Source organism: Caretta caretta, chromosome 8, assembly GCF_965140235.1.
Source record: "Caretta caretta isolate rCarCar2 chromosome 8, rCarCar1.hap1, whole genome shotgun sequence".
NCBI classification, from domain to species: domain Eukaryota; kingdom Metazoa; phylum Chordata; order Testudines; family Cheloniidae; genus Caretta; species Caretta caretta.
Window position 1 is genome coordinate 107,495,411 of NC_134213.1, and position 23,300 is coordinate 107,518,710.

Sequence of the window (23,300 nt, forward strand, 5' to 3'; positions counted from 1 at the left end):
GAAAGTGCCGTTTAGGTTTCCTTTCAGCATGAGGACTGACAGGTCAGATATAGCGTGATCAGGAAAGACACATGGTCAGCCTGTGGAACTCACTGCCACTGGACGACAACGAGGCCAGAACGTCACAGGATTTGCAATTGCTCTAGACATGGAGAAGCTGTGCGTTATAACAGGAAACACTGATAACCAAGAGCTGGAGAAAGGCTATAACTCACCCTCCACCAGAGGGCCCCATTGGATCAGCTAGCCTGACCCCCAGCATCAAACAGACCATTACACTCACCCAGGTCCCCGCACACTGAGCCCAACTTGTGGCTTGGCTAAAGCATCGGTCACAGAGGCAGCCTGGCTGGGTTTGAAGACATCAAGCAGTGGACAATCTACCCCTGCTCTGGGAGTTCATTCCAGGGGTCAGCCACCCTCCCTGCTAAACACGGGTGCCTCCTTTCGAGTCGGAATTTGTCTGGGGAGAGCAGGAGTCAGGTCTCTGCTCTGCCACAGCCTGCCTGTGTGACCCTGGGCAAATCCCTCGGTGCCTCAGCTCCCATCTGTGCAACGGGGACACCAGCCCAGCCCAGCCCTGCCCTGCCTCTCAGGCTGCGTAGGATAAATACATTTCCAAAGGCTACGAAGCGCTCTGAGATCGGCTGGTATAAGGCTAGGTACCACAGCTCGGCCTTTCTCCCCTAGACTACAGGGCCCTTTGGGATCTGGGATTTTCTCCCTGGGAAGGAGTCACGGCTCAGTCTTCTATTCATACACGGAACAGACTCAGCTTCTCTTTAAGGCTGTCACTGTCAGGGATTTCCTCCATTTGGGGGGTTCTTTCCTGCACCCTCCCTAGTTCTTCAACATCCTTTTCAGAATGTGGCCCCCAGGATTGGATGTAGCATGCCAACCTGGGTCTCACTTCTCCCCCTGCTTCTATAGCCAAGGCCAGTCTGAGCCACGGGACCACAGCAGGAGCGCACGTTGAGCTGCTTGTCCATTGGGACCCCGGAATCCCTTCCAGTGGCCCTGCTTTCCAGAACAGCGTCCGCTCTGCCGGTGGGGCCAGCGTTCCCAGAGGTATGACCACGCATTTGGCTGCGTTAAACCAAATTTTGTTTGAATGGGTCCAGCTGGCTCAGAGATCCAGGTTGCTCTGTGTGATGGCCCCATCCTCAGCAGGATTTACCTTTCCTCCAGCTTTGGTGTCACTGGAAAATTTTAATCAGCAGTGATTTTATATTTGCTTCCAGGCCATTGATGAACATGTTAAACCCCCTGCATTACCCCACTAGCTGAGGATTCCCCATGCCATTTACTCTTTGAGAGTTGTCAGAGCCTGTTCTTACTCCACATAACAAAGGTTTCACTGGTATTGGCTAGTGCTCATTTCTGAATGAGAATATTGTGCAAGTCTAAGTCACACACCTAACAAAAGTCTCAGTGTCATATATTACATCAATGCAGCTGTTGTTATCAGACAGACTTGTAAGCTCATCAAAAAATGAAATCAGGTTTGGGCAACAAGATCCAGTTTTGATAAAGCCATGTTGACTGGCATAAACTATATTCCTGTCATGTAATGCTTTGGAAATTGAATCCTATATCAGCTTTTCCACTATTTTGTCCAGGATTTATATTAGACTAACTGGCCTATAATTACCCAGGTCATTCCACTTGCCTTTTGTAAATATTGTAACAGCCTTAGAACTCTGCCAGTGTTCTGGAATTTTCTCAGTATTCCAAGATTTATTAAAAAGTAAATTCTGCAGGCCACAAATCTCCTCAGCCAGCTCTTTTAGGACTCTTGGGTGCATGTTATCCAGGCCTGATGGTCTAAAGATGTTTATCCTTGTAGATGCTGTTTAACATCCTCCTTAGCTACTAATGGATCTTGTGTGATACAAGTATTTCATCCTTCTTCTTTCCAAAGACAGAACAGAACAATTTATTGAATATTTGTGTCTTTTCTGCATCACTATTAATAATTTTACCATCTCTCTCTAGTAATGGGCCAACACCATTGTCTGGATTTTTTTTGTTCCTGATGGATTTAAAATTCTCTTCTTATTGTCCTTAGCCTAGTCAGTCATGGATTTTCCTGATGTCTTTAGCATCCCTTATCAATTTTCTATACTTCATAGTTTCTAATTTATATTCACTGTTGCCTAGTTCCCTGTTTCCCCCCATGTGTTATATGTTACTTTTATTTCAAATGTATGCCTTCACTTTGCCACTGAACCAGTGTGGGATGTTAGCTAAATTTGTCCTCTCTCTTTAATGTCGAATTGTGTTTTTTTGTCCACCTAATAAACTCTTAAAGAACTTCCAATTTTCATTCACACTTTCTGACCAAATCAATTTTGCCCATAGCTTTCCACAAAACCTAGTTCTCCAAAGCTGAGACGCTCCAAGCATACATATCACTTGTTGGGCCTCTCCTCTGTTTACTCCTGGGGGAATTCTGTGTCACTGCACATGTGCAGAATTCATGTCCCCCACAGAAAAATGACTTCTGACAGGGAAACCAAGGGAACCCACAAGAGTGGTCACATGCCCCTCCCCAACCATTCAGGCAGGTTGGTTTGCATGCCCAGAGCAGCTAAATCACCCCTGGAGGCGGGGTGGGGAGGTTGCTGGGCAGAGAGAAAGACACTCTGTCCCTTTGGTTTGCTATTGCAGTATGCTCAGCTTGGCAGGGCAGGGATTCAGGATGTTTCGGAGGAGGTAGGCGAAGGGCAGGCTATGTCCCCTCAGACAGAACATAATTTAGCAGCCTGCCCGCTTAGTGAATTGTTCCCATTGTCTTTGTGAATTCTCCCAGGAGTATAAAACAGGTGTCAACGTTTTATAGGCTCCTTTACATTGCCAGAGTGGGGTAAAGGACAGTATGGCCTTAGAAATGCTTATGGTGCTTCACTGATTAGAACTGGTCTGAATTTTTGGACTGAAAACATTTCCTATCACAATGTGCTCCATGAACTGTTTGCTATGGACCTTTCTGGAGATGGTCAGTAGCAAATATAAATTGTGAGTTTGATTTCCCAGCCCTCACTTGCTCTTCAGTTGCCTATGATGCAACACTGAGCATGTGGCTGCATATATTTGTTGACTAATAACTAGAAATAAAGGTTCAAACCTAGCTACGTTACTATTAGACGAAGGGGGTTTGGGGATCTCCTCCAATACTCCCCCCAACTCCCATTCTCCATCTATTGTATTGTAGTTTAAATAAATTATCAAAATAATTGAAACCAGCATGATTATATTGTGTTATTTTGACAAATGTTCAGAATTTTGCAGAATTTTAAAGTATTGTGTGCAGAATTTTTAATTTTTTGGCACAGAATTCCCCCAGGTGTATCTGTTTGTCCATAATGAATACAATCTGGTCACGATCACTAGCAACCACCAACTCTCTGAGAAGCCCTAAAGCAGATGCCTTGGCTGCCTGTGTTCAGGCAGGAAGCCACTGCACGCTGCCGCAGCATCCCAGCTGAATGCCAATCTGGCTAATTAGTCTGCAAATCTCTAAGGCCCCCCATGGGTGCACACTCAAGCTCTGCTCCCTCTCCCAGGCACTGTGGGTGCTACACAGCTGCCCCCTATTTATTCCTTTGCCTGCAGGACAGAAGGAACCAAACCTTTTAAAATGTCTGATGAGATCCAACTTCAGTGTTTCCTGACAGCCGTGAAAGCCTCTCTGAGCAGCCCAGAGGGGTGACAGACAGATCAAGGCTCTGATAGCTTCAGAGCTAAGGCCAGAAGGGATCACTGTGATCTAGTCTGCCCCCCCCCACCCCCATAGCCCAGGCCAGAGACCTGCCCCACAGGCTCCTGCACTGAGCCCAGTCACCTGTGGGGGAGCTGGTGTCTCTTGTAGGCAGCCATCAGTCTGGGTTTAATGACTCCATGTGACAGAATCCAGCATGTCCCTGGAGAAGTGGTTTCTTACCCACGAAAGCTTCTGCCCCAATAAATCTGTTAGTCTTTAAGGTGCCACCGGACTCCCCATTGTTACTGTGGATACAGACTCACCCGGCTCCCCCTCGGATACATGTCCCTGGGTAAGTTCCTGCTTAAACTCAAATTGGAAATCCGATGCGTGTATTGACAGGGAGGTGTCTGGCTTCAGCTGCCTGCGCTGGCTCTCGGTCAGCCTCCTCCTGCTAAATTAGAGAGCCCCCCGGGCAGGTTCCTACAGACCCTGATCCAGTCACCCCCAAACCATCCCTTGGATATGCTAAATACATCCAGCCCCTTACGTCTCTCAGAGTTTCTAGCTCTCTGCCGAGTCCCCCAGCCCCCGGGATCCTCCCAGATGTCTGATTCCCCAGCTATGAAAATACTAAACAAACTGGTTTCCAAACAGTAGGGAACTCCAGCTGGAGCAGGGCTAGCAGGAACCCATCCCATCACTCAGCATGACTACCAAGCACTCCCTAGGAGGGCCTGTGCCGGCCTCTTATATAGGGCCACACTGACCACACCCCCTTTTTTGTCCGCTGGCCGTCTCTTCCCCCAGGCTGGCGTGACACCAGTTCCATTCCCCCACGCACAGAAAGGTTCCTAGCCAGCAGCGGCCCTGCATTCGGCTGCCCAGAGCTCGTGCAGGAGGAGCCCCCGGGGGCCTGACTGTTGCTGCCCTGCCTAACAAACCCGCTTTACAAACTGGAGAGGAAAAAGGGACGGTTCTGCAGGCTTGGCCATGATGGGAAGTGGGGGAGGGCTGGGCCCAGGGATGGGGTGCGTGAGAGTTGCCGAGTCCAACTACCCAAGGAGCCAGGCTGTTCCCGGTGCAAAGTGCAGAATGCCGCCGGGCAGCCTCCCTTGCGTGAGATGCAGCCGATCTGCCAAGCAGCCGGAGTTTCCTGCTCTGCGGGGTCACTTGTACCACAGCGGATGGATGGGAGCAGCTCCCCCCGGAGATACTCCGAGAACACCACACCCATGACTGACTGGGGGCCCACATCTCACCTGGCAGGAGTCTGCCCCACGCTGGGCACTGCGGGAGAGCTGTGTGTGCCCGGGCAGCCTGCCCCACGCTGGGCACTGCGGGAGAGCTGTGTGTGCCCGGGCAGCCTGCCCCACGCTGGGCACTGCGGGAGAGCTGTGTGTGCCCGGGCAGCCTGCCCCACGCTGGGCACTGTGGGAGAGCTATGTGGGCCCGGGCAGCCTGCCCCATGCGATCAGAGCAACACACATGCCCAGTCCCAGCAGCTCACGCCTCCCCACCTCACCTCCGGGTTGGGGGCGGGGGGTTGGCTGAAAGGGCTGCTGTGTCCTCTGCCGGAGTCATTGCCTGCCCCAGAGAGCCCACGTGGGGCGGGGTGAGGGGTGTGTCCCCCCACAGGCTGGGGCTGGGGCAGTGTGGGCCTGAGAGGCCTCGCTGACGGTGACACCCAGCTGGGGCTCTGGGGTTAGGAGGAGGCTGCAGATAGGGAGGGGCTGCAGGTGGGAGTCTGCCCTCGCTCTCTGGGGTCGCGGAGGAAGCCCAGCGGGGGCAGCCAGTGACCGGGAGCCGGAGCGCCCCGGCGGGGGCAGCCAGTGACCGGGAGCCGGAGCGCCCCGGCGGGGGCAGCCAGTGACCGGGAGCCGGAGCGCCCCGGCGGGGGCAGCCAGTGACCGGGAGCCGGAGCGCCCCGGCGGGGGCAGCCAGTGACCGGGAGCCGGAGCGCCCCGGCGGGGGCAGCCAGTGACCGGGAGCCGGAGCGCCCCGGCGGGGGCAGCCAGTGACCGGGAGCCGGAGCGCCCCGGCGGGGGCAGCCAGTGACCGGGAGCCGGAGCGCCCCGGCGGGGGCAGCCAGTGACCAGGAGCCGGAGCGCCCCGGCGGGGGCAGCCAGTGACCGGGAGCCGGAGCACCCCGGCGGGGGCAGCCAGTGACCGGGAGCCGGAGCGCCCCGGCGGGGGCAGCCAGTCACCGGGAGCCGGAGCGCCCCGGCGGGGGCAGCCAGTCACCGGGAGCTGGGCACAGGCCCTGCGCAAGCCCGGGTGGAGTGAGGCCGGGCCAGCAGCCATGGAAGCTGCGCCAGAGGAGCCTTCCTGCCCGGTTCCTGGCTCCTGGCTGCCTGTGACCTTCCCAGGGCTCCCCACTGCCTCCCAGGTGGGGCAGGGCCCCTCTCCCCACAGAGCATCTGCAGGCTGGATCCCACTGGCAGCACCATGCCCGGGTGGCGGGGACATGGGCTGGGGCTGCTCTCGGGCACCCAGACCCCTGCCCAGGGCAGGTGGAGGGTCCGGTCTCCCCATAGCAGCCTGGGTTTCCTGGACAGCACTTACCACTGCCCAGCTCCAGCTTCTGGCCTGGCCAGGGGCAGGGAGGGGAGGGCCCTGGGGGGAAGAGGCAGAGCAGGGGCTAGGGCCAGCGTCCTGGTACCGGTGGCCCCCGCCCACTTCTACTCAGGTTCCAGCATCCTCTGTGGGGCTGGGGCCACTGGGCAGAGAGCCCTGAGCCTGGGCGAGGCACACGGGGGCCGGAGGAGGGAGCAGAGACCTGACTGAGGGGCAGCTGGTGTGTTACCCTAGAGTGTGACCCGGCTGGAGGGCCAAGAGGTGGGAAGAGAGACCGGCATGGGGTGCGGGGGGCACCAGGTGGGGACAGAGCCGCTGCGCCACGCTCAGCCATGACGGGCCGCACCAGCCGGGGGGGCCGGGAGGACAGGGGGGAACGCTGGCCTGTGGCACCGGCAAGAGCCCCGCTCCCCATTGAAACCGCTGGCTGTGGGCTGCCCAAGGGGGTCCCAACGTCCGGCTCTAAGGGACCGGCTTCCATGGGGACTGCGCGCCCTCAGCTCCCCTGGGTACAGAGCAGCGGCAATCAGGCTGCTCCCGCAAGGGCCCCACGAGGGGTGCGGGGCTCAGGCTAGTCACTTGGGGCTGAGCCGGCCGGCACTCCGTGCTGTGAGAAATCCTGACCTGGGGGGGGGTCTCAGTCGGGACCCCAACTCCCCCTCCTGGGACGATCTTGGCCCCTGCCCTGCTTTGGACCCCCTCTCTGAAAAGCCCAGCCTGGTGCTGCTCCATAGCCTGGCCACACCTCGCCCAGCCCGAGCCCCATGGCTATGCCCGCTCTGTAAGCAGGAGGGCTGTAGGAGTGGGGGTGGGGTCATAAAACCCCATCGCCTGAAGTAACTCCGCGGCTGCTGGAGAGCTGCTCAGGAGCAGCCACCCGTGGCCACGTGTACACAGGTGCTGACCGCGGGAAGCGCAGTGGCTGAGGCCCTCGTGGCGAGGCTGGGCAGCAGCCGGGTTTCAATGCTTTAGATGAATGTCGATGGATAACGTTGACGTTTGGGTTTAAGCATTTTACTGTCCATTTAAATGTTCCCAGTTGTGCAAAATGAGAGTTCACACATCTCCTCCGATGGTTATCGCTTTAAGTTGTCAGTTGTGGGACGTTACGGCGGGGTCAGAGAACGGTGGGGGGGGCAGACGATAAGTATTTAATGCCAGTGGATGCTGAGATTCAGAAAGGCGAAGCTTTATAACTGCCATCGCGGATTGTCACCGTCACGTGTCAGAGTCCCCGGAGCAAACAACCTTACACCGAACTGCAAACAGGCTGCGCTTTCCGGCTGTAGCTCGGGGTGAGCACGGATGGAAATATTCCTTCCTCGGTTTGCGTGTTAACGACGTTTCCCCGTGGAAATCTCGTCCTTCCAGGCCGACCCGTCGCTCGCCGGGGCGATGAGGCTGAGCCACCACTAGAGGGACCCGGAGCCCTTTGGAGCCCGCCAGCCCCAGGTGCCAGGGCTGCATTTCAGGGGCCCTGCCCAGGCCCACAGGGCCCTGGCCTGGGTCCGTCCCTTGATGCTCTGCAGCCCTAGGGCGTCACAGGCCCCCCCACTGACCCCACAACCTGGCCTGTCCAGCGCAGGGCGCCAGCCCGCTTGGCAGAGCGGCAGGTGCGCCTGGTGCCAGCAGCTGGGATCCCTCCCAACACACCCACTCTCCGGGCCCCTTGCTGCAGGGTCTCCGACATGCTGACGTGTGGGGAGAGGACGGCTTGGGCTGGTTTGGGGACGCAGAGCCCTTCCCCCGCAGGCCTCTGGGAATGTACCCCTCTGCATCGGCAACGGCACGTGCCCCCACACGGCCTGTTCCGTGGCCCGTGAGACAAGGGGTCTCTCACCGCCGTGCCACAGACCCCTTGGCCATCGACGGGGCTGAGCTGGCAGCTGGATGTGTGCAGCCCCCTGCCCTGGAGCCCCCGGGAACGGCGGGGCAGGCGTGGTCGCTCTCACAGGGGGCTGTCCTGGGCGCTGAGGCTCCGCTGGATGGGCAGAGGGAGCTGCCTGGCGTGTGGTGTTGCCGATGGTGTCACGGAGTGTGGGGGAGTCCGGGCCCTGCACCCCTCTTCCTGGGATTCACCGTGACTCTCAGCCAGCCAGTAAAACAAAAGGTTTATTGGACAATAGGAACACAGTCTAAAACAGAGCTTGTGGGTACACCCAGGACCCCTCAGTCAAGTCCTTCTCGGGGGCAGGGAGCTTAGACCCCAGCATTGGGGTTCCCTGTGTTCCAGCACCAAACTGAAACCAACCCCCCCCCCCAGCAGGTTCTCGCCTGCAGCCTTTGTGCAGTTTCCCGGGCAGGGGTGTTACCTCCCCCCTCCCCCCACTCCTGGCTCAGGTGACAGGCTCTCAGGTCTCCCATCCCCAATGAAACTCCCCTGCCACATTCCCACGTCAACACTCCCCCCTCCCTGCTGCGTCACATCTCTCCCCCCTTCGGGACTGAACTGAGCGGGGTCACTCTCACCAGTGACCTGGGGAAGTTCAGGGCCCCCTCTCCGGGACAGCGCGTCCGCTATCAGGTTGGCCCTTCCCTTCACGTGGACCACGTCCATGTCGTAATCCTGCAGGAGCAGGCTCCACCTCAGGAGTTTGGCGTTGGCTCCTTTCATCGGGTGCAGCCAGGTCAGAGGAGAGTGGTCGGTGTACACGGTGAAGTGTTGCCCGAAGAGATAGGGCTCTAGTTTCTTGAGGGCCCACACCATGGCCAGGCACTCCTTCTCGATGGCCGCGTAGTGTTGCTCCCGGGGTAGCAACTTCTTGCTCAGCTACACGATGGGGTGTCTCCCCCTTTTCATCCTCCTGCATTAACACCGCCCCCAGTCCCGTGTCTGAGGCGTTGGTGAACACCATAAAGGGCTTGTCAAAGTCTGGGTTTGCCGGAACTGGGCCACTGACCAGAGCCTCCTTCAGCCCCCGGAAAGTTTCCTGGCACTGCTCGGTCCAGACCACCTTGTCTGGCTTCCCCTTCTTGCATAGCTCAGTGATGGGGGCGGCTATGGCGCTAAAGTGGGGCACAAACCTTCGATAGTATCCTGTCAACCCAATAAAGGCTTGGACCTGCTTTTTGGTGTGGGGAGCGGGCCAGTCTCTGATCACCTCCACCTTGGCTGGTTCCAGCTTTAGGCGGCCGCTCCCCACCCGATGGCCCAGGTAAGATACTTCAGCCATCCCCACCTTGCACTTCTCCGCTTTTACAGTCAGCCCATTCCCCTGGAGTCGGTCCAGCACTTGTCTAACCTGGGACACGTGGTCCTCCCAGGTCTGGCTAAAGACACAGATGTCATCAATATACGCCACGGCAAAACTCTCCACCCCCCTCAGTAGCTGATCCACCAGGTGCTGGAAGTCCTCTAGGCCAGTCCTCTAGGTCCCCCCCCATCAAAACCTCAGTGGGCAAATGGTGGTGTACCCCCACGTCCTTGGGGCCCTCCTTGACCCCCTATTTCAGGTGTACCCTTGCCACGGGCACCTTGAATGGGGTCCTGCCCACCCCCTCAGGGTCAGGTAGGTTTCGGGCACCACCCGATCTGGGGCCACCACCTCGGGCCGGGCCAGCGTCACCTCCGCGCCCATATCCCAGTATCCATTGACCTTCCTCCCATCCACCTCCAGGGGAACAAGGCACTCTCTCCAGAGGGACAGCCCCGTGCCCACCCTGTAAACGGAGAACCCTGAGTCCAGAGCCTCCAGCCCTCTGGCGGAGCTGGCCTGGGGTACTCTTCCCTCCTGCGCAGGTGGTAAACTGGCAGCCCCCCCTTGCCTGGGCCGTCTGCCCCTCGTCCAGCTGGGTCCCTACCCAGTTAACTCTGGGTTGGTTGGGTCTGCTCAGACTGTCCCTGAGCCTGGGGCACTGGGTCCGTACGTGGCCTCTCTGGCCACAGTGATAGCAGCTCAGGTCACATTGGTCCCCTCGAGCGGGTCGGAGGGGCCTGACACCAGGCGTTCCCCTTGGGAGGGGGTTTTCCCTATTTCCCTGCTGGGAGGTCCCATGGTGACTCTCTCTCTGCATCGGGGGAGGCCTGTTCTTTTGAGACCTGAGGCGTCCTCCTCCCTGCTACCCCTTGACCGACTGTTCACAAACTCGTCGGCCAGCTGCCCTGCGTGCTGGGGGTTCTCGAGCTTTTTGTCCACCAACCACAGCCTCAGGTCGGAAGGGCACTGTTCATACAGTTGCTCCAGTACGATTAGGTCAAGCAGGTCCTCTTTAGCTCGGGCCCCAGCTGTCCACTTGCGGGCATATCCCTGCATTCGGTTGGCCAGTTGTAGGTAGGTGACCTCAGGCGTTTTACACTGACTCCGGAACCTTCTCCGGTACATCTCGGGGGTCAGCCCAAACTCACGGAGCAGGGCCTGTTTGAACAGTTCGTAGTCCCCTGCCTCCGCCCCTGTCATTCGGCTGTACACGTCCACAGCTTTGGGGTCCAGTAAGGGGTTGAGAAACTGGAGCCTGTCTGCAGGGTCAACCCGATGCATCTCGCAGGCATTCTCAAAGGCCGTCAGGAAGCTATCTAGGTCCTCCCCCTCCTTATGCTGGGCCAGGAAGCACTTATCAAAGCTCCTTGCAGTCTTGGGTCCCCCCTCACTCACAGCAGCCGGCACCCCACTGCTCCTCAGCCTAGCCAGCTCCAGCTCATGTTGATGTTGCTTCTCCTTCTCCTCCCGCTCATGCTGATGTCACTTTTCATGATCCTCCAGCTCCATAATTTTCATCTCCCTCTCCCATTCCAGCCGCCTCCGATCCAGGGATGGGGACCTCTGCCGCGAGGATCCCCTGCTCGCTGCAGGGGTCAGGGTGCCCTCGGTATTCACTGGGCTTCCCCTAACCCTTCCCCAGGCATAGGTAGGAAAGGTCTCGGGATGTCCTCGGCAGCAGTCTGACCCCAGGGCCCACGCTGCCTCCACCAGGCGGCTTCCCTCAGGGACAGGGATCGGGTCATCCAAGCGATCCCTCTCCTCCAACTGGGCAATCAGCTATTCCTTGGTGGACCTCCCGATGCGCAGCCCCCTCTGCCTGCACAGCTCCACCAGGTCGCTCTTAAGGTGTTTAGCGTACATCTCCCTGCTGGCCACTCGCAGGCCGGGCAGCTTTCCACGGTTTCCAGGAAGAACCCCTCGGGTGCCAGTCCTTCTTGAGGTCACCACGTCTTTGCCAGGGTCGAGCTGCAGACTCCTCTGCCCCTGGGACCGGTCGCTGCAATCCCCAAGGGGACCCTGTTACTGCAAAAGTCCTTCTTGCTGGTCACACACTCCCAGGGGTTAACCGTCCCCCGAACCATCTCTCTCTGAATCTTCAGCACGCCTGGTCCCCATCAATCCCCCTTCGTTTTACTGTTCCCCAGTCACTTACTGCAGGAAGCGCCGTTCACGGGGTGCAGCTCATCCCACCGCTACCACCAGTTGTCACAGGGTGTGGGGGAGTCCGGGCCCTGCACCCCTCTTCCTGGGATTCACCATGACTCTCAGCCAGCCAGTAAAACAGAAGATTAATTGGAAATAGGAACACAGTCTAAAACAGAGCTTGTGGGTACAACCAGGACCCCTCAGTCAAGTCCTTCTGGGGGTCAGGGAGCTTAGACCCCAGCCTTGGGGTTCCCTGTGTTCCTCCACCCAGCACCAAACTGAAACTAACCCCCCTCCAGCAGGCTCTCGCCTGCAGCCTTTGTCCAGTTTCCTGGGCAGAGGTGTTACCTCCCCCTCCTGGCTCAGGTCACAGGTCTCCCATCCCCAGTGAAACCCCCCTGCCACATTCCCACGTCAACACTCCCCCCTCCCTGCTGTGTCACAGATGGGAACACAAGCCCCGGGGTGCTTCTCCCTGGCTTCTGCCCCATTCACACTCCTGCCCTGGCCTTGCCCCATTACCGCTGCTGGAACAGGGATTGGGATCTGGCCTGGCTGGAAGAGAGTCTGGCCCCAGCTGGGATGTTCTTGAATGTTTGAAGCCAGAATTTCCCTGGATTCCCCCAACATGTGAACCCACCTCAGCCCAGGGCCTCTGCACCCTGGACCCTCTACACCACTCCGGATCTGACCCTCTGCCCGCCTCCCTCTTGGAGCACCCCATGGAGCACCCCGTGCTCCTCTGAACTCTGCGAAGATCCTTGCCCCAAGGAGCCACGTTACTGCCTGGGCATGCAGGAGGCCAGCCCAGATGACCAGGATGGCCCCTTCTGGCCGTCCCAGCCACAGCTCTGTGATGTCTGGTGGCAGTGAGTTCCACAGGCAAAACTTTGTTCTGTAAAAAGTCCCCAGGGGAATCTGGAGGTTTCCGTTTGGGGAATGTTTTTATGTTGCACATTGGGGCTGGCGGGGGACCCCCCACTTGTTCCCAGCATCCCTCTGGCCTTGTCCCAGAAATGTCTGCCAACTCCCCATCCCCCCTGCGGTTTGGTGAGTTTCAGGATCCCTGGATTTCGGGCAGTGCCCAGACAGGAACTGAGATTGTGACATCATGCACCAAGCCCACAGCTTCCCTCAAGCCCCAGGGAAGCACCCAGCCTCCCCAGAGCGCAGACTATGCGGGGGATCCCAGAGCAGGGGGTCCCTGGATCCATGGGGCTGTGGGTGCCCCGGGAACAGCTGCGCTGGGCAGGGTCTGTGGGGTGCAGGGGAGTCCGTGGAACTGTGCTGAAGTCTGTCTGCCCCCTTGAGACTTGGCTTCCCCCTTCCAGTGCTGCAGCCAGCGCAGCCCCCGGCCACGTGCTGCTCCCCCCACCTGCCCCTCGTGGCAGGCAGCAAGCTCCTCAGGGCAGAACCAGGCGCCCGGTGCAGTGGGCCCTGCTGGGAGCCTGTGGGTGCTGGCACAGCGGGGGGGCGGGGGCAGGGGCAGGCTGTTCCCCTCAGGGGGTGTGCCGGGGATGTGGGGGATGGAGCACCGAGCTGGCTCACCCCGCCCGCAGCAGGCCAGGTGGGTGCTCCGGGACTCACAGCTCCGTTCGTCCCAGCCCCAGCGGGGCCCCCCTCATGCACGGGAGGCCGTAAGCAACACAGGCCCAAGTGCCTCTCGACAGAGAGCCCAGCCACCCCTGCCCCGTCGCCGAGCCCCCAGCGACTGCGGGAGCGGGGGTCTCCACGGGGCTCCCCTCACCGGCCATGCCATGCTGCGCTCAGGAAGGGAAGCTCCCCGGGCCGATGCAGGGTGAGAGCACCCCCTCCTGGGGGCAGCACAGACAACCGCCCCACCCCAGCCCCCGGCTTGCGCTGGCCCCGGGGAATCTGCAGCTGAATTCGAGTGGCTGGGTCAGGTGTTGCTGGCCAGCTGCCGCCAGCTCTCTGGGGAGCCGTCACGGGATAGCTCTCCCAGGCGGGCGGGCGGGCGGCTATTTTGGGCAGCCCCAGACTCTTCAGCTGTTGTGCTTCGCACAAGAGGAGTGGGGAAGCGGCCGTGTGCCCCCTGCCGGGGCAGGAGAGGCCGGAGCTGAGAGCCCCGGGAAGGGCCGGGCACTGGGAGAAGTCCTCTTGGCCACAGGCCCCCACCGGGGTAAGGTGGGTGGCCCAGACCTGAGCCGATAGGGGAGGGCACAGGGCTGGGGGCAAGGAGTTGAGGATTAGGGCAGTGACTTGTGCCCGGTGTTCTCTGCCAGGAGACCTCACTGGGGCCCAGGTAGGCTGGCAAAGGTCTCAGACAGGCCCTGTGCAGATACCCACGCAGTGTCGGCACCATGCTATGCTCCCCAGTGGTGGGCTCCCCTGGCACCCTGCTGCGGGGCACAAGGGGGCAGTGGCCAGGGGAAGGGAGCATGGCCTGGGTGTGTGGTGCTCCAGCTTTGTCTGGCTAGGGCCCTCCCAGCCTAGAGCAATTCAGAGCCACCTTGTGACTGCTCTGACCTACTCCAGGGCCGAATAGAGACCAGCACCAGGGGGAGGCATAATGGGGCCTTCAAGTCAGCCTTGCAGCGTCTGCCCCAGCAGGATCTGACCCAGAGGACATTATAAGTTTTCTAATGCCGCTTATTCAGACAACCTCCCCGTCCTGGGCCTGGGGCAGTTTGTCTCGGGCTTGCCAGGCCCTGGCCCCACAGCTCTGTAGGGCAGCGGGGCAGCGGGGTGGGAGGATGAGCCGGGACAAAAGCTCCCACCAGCCATGGCCAGTGCTCCCCAGGAGTGGCTCGCAGGAGGACCTCTGGCTGGGGCTGGGGGGTTGGCATGCGGTCGGATGCACAAAGCTACAGCGAGGCTCTGGCCTGACGGGACTGAGAGACAAGGGGACAGCACCGGGGTCTGCGGGACTCTTTGGGCAAGGAGGGCAGTGCCAGGGCTGCACAGGGCAGGGACTGGCCAGGACGTCTGCCCTGGGATTCCCTCACCCCACAGCTAGGCACGAAGGGGATAAGGAACTGCCTGGGGAACCCAGCGCCCCAGACGCACCCCCTTCCTGGCACGTGGGGGGCCATGGAGCGGTGCCTGTGTACGCCAGCATCAGGGGCAGCAGAAGAGCAGCCCTGTCTCCCGTGGCTTGTTGATGCCCTCTGCCCCACGGTGTGTCGGGATGGCAGGGGCTCGCTGGGCTCTGGCTACGCTGGCCCACGGCCTGGCTCTCAGGGGAGCCAGGCCCTGGACGGCAAAAAGCCGCCCGCCTTGCCCCTCAGAGGCATACGCCCGAATCAGCTGAGAGGGGGGTGAACGGAGCATCGGCTGTTGCACTCCTGTGCGGCTGTGTAGCGGGGTGGTCACCCAGTCCTGCCCCGAAGGGCTTGAGACCAGCCCGGGGAGAGGGCTGTGGCTAGGGAAAGCAGCAAGCCGCGGCTGACTGGGGAACTTGCGGCCACACCCCACTCAGGGCCCAGCTGGCCTTTATAACAGGGCAGTGGGCCAGGAGGCCACAGTCTCCCTCTAGATGTTGAGCGGGAGGGGCCTGACTGCTGGGAGCTGAGCAGGGCTGGGGAAAGGCCAGAGGAGCTGGGGGGGGCTCTGGCCTGGGAAACCCCCAGGCCTTGATGAAGGCCTTGGAAAAGGGGTACTGGAGTTGCAGAGGGCAGCCCAAGGGTTGGCAGAAGCAGCAGGTCCAGACCCTCCTTGCCAATGATGAGGGGCAATCACACTGCAGTCGGCCCCAGGGAGCGGAGGCTAGATGGTGCCTGGCAGTAGCCAAAGACTGAGGCGAGGTGGGGATAAAGGGTGGGGGTTCCCCAGCGGGGGAGACCCAGATCTCTGGGGGTACTGCCAGGGGACAGCACCCTGGCGTGAAAGGGGCACTGGGGTCCGGGAGGGACTCGGGGCCCAGTGGCAAGCGGGACACCACCCTGCAAAGGGCGCTCTGGAGGCTGGTGAGCTAATTCCCTGGACAACCAGCAGGAGGCGCTGCACCAGTGAGTCGCCGACCCACTATAGACAGAGCCGTGGGGGGCGAGCGACCCACGGGGCCTGCCAGGAGCTGAGAGCCGGGCAAAGAACGGGCCAGGAAGTGTGCTGGTGCGGGGCAGCGGGAGGGGCTGGGCACAGACAGGCACACCCTGCAGCAAGGTTACACGCCTCTCCCTGGAGCACGGCTTGGCAGGGCCACGCTTGTGCAGCGCAGAGCACCGTGGGCAAGCCAGCGGTGGGTCCCAGCACATCCTGGGACATTGGCTGGGGCCCTGCTGGGGGCGGCGTGGGCTGTGGTGGGCACAGGGGGCTTCCTGCCAGCTGGGAAGATCGGGGTGCCCAGGCTGAGTGACAGATGCACGTGACTCCCTTTGGCTAGGCAGCTCCCTGCGCGGGCTGGAGGGCAGAGGGCTCGCGCCCTCGGCTGGAGGCGGAAGAGGCCCTATGGTCCCTCTCCAGGCTCTCCGGAAGGATTGCTTGGCCCCGGGCTTGTGGAGGTTCCCAGGAGGGCTTGGAGTGGTGGCTGGAGGCTGAAGAGACAAGAGGGTATGGGGTTTTAACCCAGGGGGCTTTCTCCCCAGTGTTTCTCAGGCATTTGATGGACAGAGCTGCATAGACCGCGAACCCAAATCCCTTCCTCTTCGGGCCACAGGGGCATCTCCGCGCCATCCTGCGTCCCAGCTGCTCAGCCTGCCAGGGAAACGGGGGACACAGTGGGAGTGTCCGGGGGAAGAGGGAATTGGAGAGAACCGTTCTGGACCCCCCACCCCCACCCCAGCTCCAAGCCCCTGAGGCCCCCAGAGCTCTGGATCATCATTGGGAGGCAGTTTGACTCGTGTGCCAACAAGGACACGTTGGGGTAGGGGGTGTAACAAGGCTGGTTCTGGCGGGATCCAACAGAGAGGCGCCAATTCAGGACAAACTGCTTAGAGCAGGGCAGTTACAGCCCCAGGCTGGGGTTCCTATGCCCACCAAGGCAAACCAAACCAGACAGACAGAGGACTTCAGTTTTAACCCACTGGCTAACCACAAGTCACACAAGCAATTCCCTTAGACACTCCAGTTTCCCAGTATCCCCACCAGTGCCACTCGTTATGGGGATGAATGGCTATGAAAACCAATACCCCAGTAAAACAAAAAAAGGTTCCCTCGATCCCAAAGGACCAAGCCCCAGACCCAGGTCAATATACAAATCAGATCTTACCCACAAATCACGCTGTTGCCAATCCTTTCGAATCTAAAGGGTTATTCATAAAAGGAAAAAGATAGAGATAAGAGCTAGAAGGGGTGAAATGGAATCAATGACACACAGTGATGGCAAAGCCCGGGGCAAAGTGGTTGAGTCATTACGCAAAGTAAAACTATTTCCCCTTGTTTATTCTCCCCCCCCCCACACACACACACACAGTTTCTCAGGCGTTCTTGTTAACTGCTGGAAGTGGCCCACCTTGATTATCACTACAAAGGGTTTTCTCTCCCCTCCCCCCCCCCCCCACTCTCCTGCTGGTAATAGCTCATCTTAAGTGATCACTCTCCTTACAGTGTGCATGATAAACACCCATTTTTTCATGTTCTGTGTGTATATAAATCTCCTCACTGTATTTTCCACTGAATGCATCCGATGAAGTGAGCTGTAGCTCACGAAAGCTTATGCTCAAATAAATTGGTTAGTCTCTAAGGTGCCACAAGTCCTCCTGTTCTTTTTAAGTTCACTGAGAGAATACAAGTAATATCCAAAGTGTCTAGAGATGAGAGTTTACCTGCCATCCCCTGCATTCTCGAGAGATTAACTGCACAGTTGTTCTGCTCTGCAGACTCAGCTACCCAGTCTCCCCTCTGAACCTGAGGGTATGTCTATACTACGGAATAAGGTCGAATTTATAGAAGTCGGTTTTTTAGAAATCGGTTTTATATATTCGAGTGTGTGTGTCCCCACAGAAAATGCTCTAAGTGCATTAAGTGCATTAACTCGGCAGAGTGCTTCCACAGTGACTTCCGGAGCGTTGCACTGTGGGTAGCTATCCCACAGTTCCCACAGTCTCCGCTGCCCATTGGAATTCTGGGTTGAGATCCCAATGCCTGATGGGGCTAAAACATTGTCGCGGGTGGTTCTGGGTACATATCATCAGGCCCCCGTTCCCTCCCTCCCTCCGTGAAAGCAAGGGCAGACAATCGTTTCGCACCTTTTTTCCTGAGTTACCTGTGCAGACGCCATACCACAGCAAGCATGGAGCCCGCTCAGGTAACCGTCACCCTATGTCTCCTGGGTGCTGGCAGACGTGGTACGGCATTGCTACACAGTAGCAGCAACCCCTTGCCTTGTGGCAGCAGACGGTACAGTATGACTGGTAGCCGTCATCGTCATGTCCGAGGTGCTCCTGGCCACGTCGGCTGGGAGCGCCTGGGCAGACATGGGCGCAGGGACTAAATTTGGAGTGACTTGACCAGGTCATTCTCTTTAGTCCTGCAGTCAGTCCTATTGAACCGTCTTATGGTGAGCAGGCAGGCGATACGGATTGCTAGCAGTCGTACTGTACCATCTTCTGCCGGGCAGGCAAGAGATGAGGATGGCTAGCAGTCGTATTGTACCATCTTCTGCTGGGCAGGCAAGAGATGAGGATGGCTAGCAGTCATACTGTACCATCTTCTGCCGAGCAGCTATGAGATGTGGATGGCATGCAGTCCTTCTGCACCGTCTGCTGCCAGCCAAAGATGTAAAAGATAGATGGAGTGGATCAAAACAAGAAATAGACCAGATTTGTTCTCTATTCATTTGCTTCCCCCCCTCTCCCCTCTAGGGGACTCATTCCTCTAGGTCACACTGCAGTCACTCACAGAGAAGGTGCAGCAAGGTAAATCTAGCCATGTATCAATCAGAGGCCAGACTAACCTCCTTGTTCCAATAAGAACAATAACTTAGGTGCACCATTTCTTATTGGAACCCTCCGTGAAGTCCTGCCTGAAATACTCCTTGATGTACAGGCACCCCCTTTGTTGATTTTAGCTCCCTGAAGCCAACCCTGTAAGCCATGTCGTCAGAAGCCCCTCCCTCCGTCAGAGCAACAGCAGACAATCATTCCGCGCCTTTTTTCTGTGCGGACGCCATACCAAGGCAATCATGGAGGCCGCTCAGCTCACTTTGGCAATTAGGAGCACATTAAACACTACACGCATTATCCAGCAGTATATGCAGCACCAGAACCTGGCAGAGCGATACCGGGCAAGGAGGCGACGTCAGCGCGGTCACGTGAGTGATCAGGACATGGAATCAGATTTCTCTGAAAGCATGGGCCCTGCCAATGCGTGCATCATGGTGCTAATGGGGCAGGTTCATGCTGTGGAACGCCGATTCTGGGCTTGGGAAACAAGCACAGACTGGTGGGACCTCATAGTGTTGCAGGTCTGGGACGATTCCCAGTAGCTGCGAAACTTTTGCATGTGTAAGGGCACTTTCATGGAACTTTGTGACTTGCTTTCCCCTGCCCTGAGGCACATGAATACCAAGATGAGAGCAGCCCTCACAGTTGAGAAGCGAGTGGTGATAGCCCTGTGGAAGCTTGCAACACCAGACAGCTACCGGTCAGTTGGGAATCAATTTGGAGTGGGCAAATCTACTGTGGGGGCTGCTGTGATGCAAGTAGCCCACGCAATCAAAGATCTGCTGATATCAAGGGTAGTGACCCTGGGAAATGTGCAGGTCGTAGTGGATGGCTTTGCTGCAATGGGATTCCCTAACTGTGGTGGGGCTATAGACGGAACCCATATCCCTATCTTGGCACCGGAGCACCAAGCCACCGAGTACATAAACCGCAAGGGGTACTTTTCGATAGTGCTGCAAGCTCTGGTGGATCACAAGGGACGTTTCACCAACATCAACGTGGGATGGCCGGGAAAGGTACATGACGCTCACATCTTCAGGAACTCTGGTCTGTTTCAAAAGCTGCAGGAAGGGACTTTATTCCCAGACGAGAAAATAACTGTTGGGGATGTTGAAATGCCTATATGTATCCTTGGGGACCCAGCCTACCCCTTAATGCCATGGCTCATGAAGCCGTACACAGGCAGCCTGGACAGTAGTCAGGAGCTGTTCAACTACAGGCTGAGCAAGTGCAGAATGGTGGTAGAATGTGCATTTGGACGTTTAAAGGCGCGCTGGCGCAGTTTACTGACTCGCTTAGACCTCAGCGAAACCAATATTCCCACTGTTATTACTGCTTGCTGTGTGCTCCACAATATCTGTGAGAGTAAGGGGGAGACGTTTATGGCGGGGTGGGAGGTTGAGGCAAATCGCCTGGCTGCTGGTTACGCGCAGCCAGACACCAGGGCGGTTAGAAGAGCACAGGAGGGCGCGGTACGCATCAGAGAAGCTTTGAAAACCAGTTTCATGACTGGCCAGGCTATGGTGTGAAAGTTCTGTTTGTTTCTCCTTGATGAAACCCCCCGCCCCTTGGTTCACTCTACTTCCCTGTAAGCTAACCACCCGCCCCTCTTCCCTTCGATCACCGCTTGCAGAGGCAATAAAGTCATTGTTGCTTCACATTCATGCATTCTTTATTCATTCATCACACAAATAGGGGGGTGACTACCAAGGTAGCCCAGGAGGGGTGGTGGAGGAGGGAAGGAAAATGCCACACAGCACTTTAAGCACAGCACTTTAAAAGTTTACAACTTTAAAATTTATTGAATGACAGCCTTCTTTTTTTTGGGCAATCCTCTGTGGCGGAGTGGCTGGTTGGCCGGTGGCCCCTCCACCGCGTTCTTGGGCGTCTGGGTGTGGAGGCTATGGAACTTGGGGAGGAGGGCGGTTGGTTACACAGGGGCTGTAGTGGCAGTCTGTGCTCCAGCTGCCTTTGCTGCAGCTCAACCGTACACTGGAGCATACTGGTTTGGTCCTCCAGCAGCCTCAGCATTGAATCCTGCCTCCTCTCATCACGCTGCCGCCACATTTGAGCTTAGCCCTCTCTTCAGCCCGCCACTTACTCTCTTCAGCCCGCCACCTCTCCTCCCGGTCATTTTGTGCTTTCCTGCACTCTGACATTATTTGCCTCCACGCATTCGTCTGTGCTCTGTCAGTGCAGGAGGACAGCATGAGCTTGGAAAACATTTCAAGTGCGTTTTTTTTTTCTTTCTAATCTTCACTAGCCTCTGGGAAGGAGAAGATCCTGTGATCATTGAAACACATGCAGCTGGTGGAGAAAAAAAAAGGGACGGCGGTATTTAAAAAGACATTTTATAAAACAGTGGCTACACTCTTTCAGGGTAAACCTTGCTGTTAACATTACATACATAGCACATGTGCTTTCATTACAAGGTCGCATTTTGCCTCCCCCCACCGCGTGGCTACCCCCTCAACCTTCCCCCCTCCCTGTGGCTAACAGCGGGGAACATTTCTGTTTAGCCACAGGCAAACAGCCCAGCAGGAACGGGCTCCTCTGAGTGTCCCCTGAAGAAAAGCACTCTATTTCAACCAGGTGACCATGAATTATATCTCACTCTCCTGAGGATAACACAGAGAGATAAAGAACGGATGTTGTTTGAATGCCAGCAAACATACACTGCAATGCTTTGTTCTACAATGATTCCCGAGTACGTGTTACTGGCCTGGAGTGGTAAAGTGTCCTACCATGAAGGACGCAATAAGGCTGCCCTCCCCAGAAACCTTTTGCAAAGGCTTTAGGAGTACATCTAGGAGAACCGTGAATGCCAGGGCAAAGTAATCCTTTCACATGCTTGCTTTTAAACCATGTATAGTATTTTAAAAGGTACACTCACCAGAGGTCCCTTCTCCGCCTGCTGGGTCCAGGAGGCAGCCTTGGGTGGGTTCGGGGGGTACTGGCTCGAGGTCCAGGGTGAGAAACAGTTCCTGGCTGTCGGGAAAACCGGTTTCTCCGCTTGCTTGCTGTGAGCTATCTACAACCTCATCATCATCATCATCTTCTTCGTCCCCAAAACCTGCTTCCGTATTGCCTCCATCTCCATTGAAGGAGTCAAACAACACAGCTGGGGTAGTGGTGGCTGAACCCCCTAAAATGGCATGTTTCAGAGTAACAGCCGTGTTAGTCTGTATTCACAAAAAGAAAAGGAGTACTTGTGGCACCTTAGAGACTAACCAATTTATTTGAGCATGAGCTTTCGTGAGCTACAGCTCACGTCTGTAGCTCACGAAAGCTCATGCTCAAATAAATTGGTTAGTCTCTAAGGTGCCACAAGTACTCCTTTTCTTTTTTCTAAAATGGCATGCAGCTCATCATAGAAGCGGCATGTTTGGGGCTCTGACCCGGAGCGGCCGTTCACCTCTCTGGTTTTCTGGTAGGCTTGCCTCAGCTCCTTCAGTTTCACGCGGCACTGCTTCATGCCCTGGGAGATTTTGACAAAGGTTTTGGCCTCTGTCCTTCATGCCCTGGGAGATTTTGACAAAGGTTTTGGTATTTCGAAAACTGGAACGGAGTTCTGATAGCACGGATTCCTCTCCCCAAACAGCGATCAGATCCCGTACCTCCCGTTCAGTCCATGCTGGCGCTCTTTTGCGATTCTGGGACTCCATCATGGTCACCTCTGCTGATGAGCTCTGCATGGCCACCTGCAGCTTGCCACGCTGGCCAAACAGGAAATGAGATTCAAAAGTTCGCGGTTCTTTTCCTGTCTACCTGGCCAGTGCATCTGAGTTGAGAGTGCTATCCAGAGCGGTCACAATGGAGCACTCTGGGATAGCTCCCGGAGGCCAATACCGTCGAATTGTGTCCACAGTACCCCAAATTCGAGCCGATTTAAGCGCTAATCCACTTGTCAGGGGTGGAGTAAGGAAATCGATTTTAAGAGCCCTTTAAGTCGAAATAAAGGGCTTCATCGTGTGGACGGGTGCAGGTTTACATCGATTTAATGCTGCTAAATTCGACCTAAAGTCCTAGTGTAGGCCAGGGCTGAGACACTGACTGTTCACTCAAAGGATCAGCATGGAGACATTCCTCTCTCAACAACCTTGTCTCCCCAGCAAGCTGGCCAGACACAGCCACTTGGTTATAGGACTGTTCAACTTTCTTAACAGCTTTCACTCCATCTGAGACCTTCTCAGAGCTATCCACACTGGATCTTTCAACAGGAGAGTCAGTGGATCCATTCACAGCAGAAAATTTCTGGCTGTTAGGAACTGAAACTTTCTTGGTTAAATCACTTTCACACCCTTCAGTTGCAGTAAACTGCTTGCAAAGACTCCATGAGGATTCCTTTCCCTAGGGGCTTTTCTATGCAACAAATCACAGAAATTCTGCTCTTACCCTTTTTACCTAGGGCTTGCTCTAGAGGAACACTTCCCTGAGTAACAACAGACTCTTTCTGGGTCTCCCTTACATCCAGAATTACCTCTGGCCCATCCGGTGGATTCCTACACAATCCCCTTTCAGGCAAACTGACAGACTTCCTAGATAAAAGGTTAGAAGCATTCTCCTTCCCTTGGCCACACACAAGTTCAGGAATCTTTTCTTTCTTGCTACAAGTTTCCACACCCTCAGTAGGTAACACAATCAAATCACCTCTCTGCTCTCCTTATGCCCTGGCTGGGTATCACCCTGATCTGTTGCTACACCCTTTCCCAGACACACATTAGCAACAGGCAAAATACAAGCACCAGAATTGTCTGGTCTCTGGGATTTTGCTAGGACACTAACTGGATGCAACCTAGTTACAGGGCCATTCTCCCAAGCAGACACAAACTT

The 23,300-nt window shown here is 56.9% G+C and overlaps 1 long non-coding RNA gene across 1 annotated transcript; it reads right to left on the reverse strand.

Annotated features, from left to right (window-relative positions):
• Positions 1 to 20,121: 20,121 nt before the first annotated feature.
• Positions 20,122 to 21,669, reverse strand: LOC125641736 (uncharacterized). Its single transcript, XR_007358136.2, has 2 exons — positions 21,361 to 21,669; positions 20,122 to 20,774 (listed from the first exon to the last, which is right to left on the reverse strand). It is a non-coding gene; the product is annotated as an uncharacterized LOC125641736 (long non-coding RNA).
• Positions 21,670 to 23,300: the final 1,631 nt, after the last annotated feature.